The sequence below is a fragment of the Pteropus vampyrus genome, unplaced genomic scaffold, assembly GCF_000151845.1.
Source record: "Pteropus vampyrus isolate Shadow unplaced genomic scaffold, Pvam_2.0 Scaffold1691, whole genome shotgun sequence".
NCBI lineage: Eukaryota > Metazoa > Chordata > Mammalia > Chiroptera > Pteropodidae > Pteropus > Pteropus vampyrus.
The window spans coordinates 376-1,771 of record NW_011890472.1 but is presented as its reverse complement, the minus strand read 5'-3'; the positions used below and the strand labels follow the sequence as shown (position 1 = coordinate 1,771).

Below are 1,396 nucleotides of genomic sequence, written 5' to 3'. Positions count from 1 at the left end.
CCCTCCACTCTAAATCTGGAACCCCACCTTTTTGTACGGCTTTGAAAAGGTGGTGACCTGCCAACCACGCTTTGAAAAACACTGTCTCCTAAACAGTGGGGTATTTAAGAGGGCTCAACCTCTGCTGCTACGCACTCACCAAAATGCGCTCCAGCGAGACGGCGCGTCCACCCCCGCCCCGCCACGAGCAGGCCCCACTCCCCACCTCTCGGCCAGCCACGATGGCCTCCCAGCTGGCCTCCCCGCCTCCACCCCACACCTCATCCACCCTCCCTGCAGCTGCCTGGAGACGCTCTTTGAAATGCAAGCTAGATCACGAGAACTGGGAGTCTCACCTCCCTGGGACGGGTCCCTCTCCCGCCTCCCGAATGACCACGCGGTCCCTTCCTTCTCATGCAGCATCCGTGCTGAATATAGCTATGAGGAAACTCTGGGTCGCCACGGGAAACCAGAGGACAACGCAGCCCGCCCATGGGACCAGGTGCTAAACCATTCAAATCACAGCCTCCACGACCCAACACAGGCCTGTGGTGAGGAGCCCGTGCCATGTTGCCCCCACCTGTTGGTGGCCGGGGCAGGTCAGCGGCTTCAGCATGGCCCAAGGTTTACGTCTCCTAAAGGGATTTTTTAAAATTTACCTCTGTTTCAGCTTTGGAGTCTTTAAACGATCCATCTGACAACTTTTTAGACATCTCCCCCGAGCTTGATGACTATAAAAAAAAAAGAAAGTTTTTTTTCAATTTCTAGAATCATTCTGATCTGTTATATCTAAAAAAACATCAGCCTACGGCCATGCCACCCTGAACGTGCCTGATCCCGTCTGATCTCGGGAGCTAAGCAGGGTTGGGCCTGGTGAGTACTTGGATGGGAGACCACCTAGGAAGACCAGGTACTATAGGCGTAAAAAAATAAAAATAAAAAAATAAGGGATTGTAAGCTGACAAGGTCCTCGCAATCTGTGAGGTCAACCAAGGGTTGCCTCACCTAAAAAATATTAAAAAATAAAAATAAATTAAGAAAAACATCAAAATGCAAGACGCTCCTTGCTGACCAATAGCAAGATGACCCCTCCCACAAGAGCGTCCGGCCACACTCGGGATCTGACGCATGGTTGTCATGTCGCCTGAAGTCCCAAAGGATCTTGCGGATCCCCTTCAGGGTGCGGGGCAGGCCGGGGGGCGAGGGCTGAGGCAGTGCCTCCCAGCAAACTGTGCAACTGAGTCTGGCCAAACGCCTCAGAATATGGGGGGAGCATAGGGAACCTGGAGCGGGGAGCAACAGAGACCCCCAATGCCCCGGGAAAGCCGCCCCCGACACCTCCCAGGGTGGGTCACCCTCAAACGGAGTGGCTTTGCTTAAGCGAAGGCTTTAGATGCGTCGAGAAAGCGCCCTCAAA

The 1,396-nt window shown here is 53.9% G+C and overlaps 1 non-coding gene across 1 annotated transcript; it reads left to right on the top strand.

The window, feature by feature from the left end:
- The first annotated feature begins 782 nt into the window (after positions 1-782).
- On the top strand, positions 783-901 carry LOC111734531. The gene has a single exon (XR_002778479.1). It is a non-coding gene; the product is annotated as a 5S ribosomal RNA (ribosomal RNA).
- Positions 902-1,396: the final 495 nt, after the last annotated feature.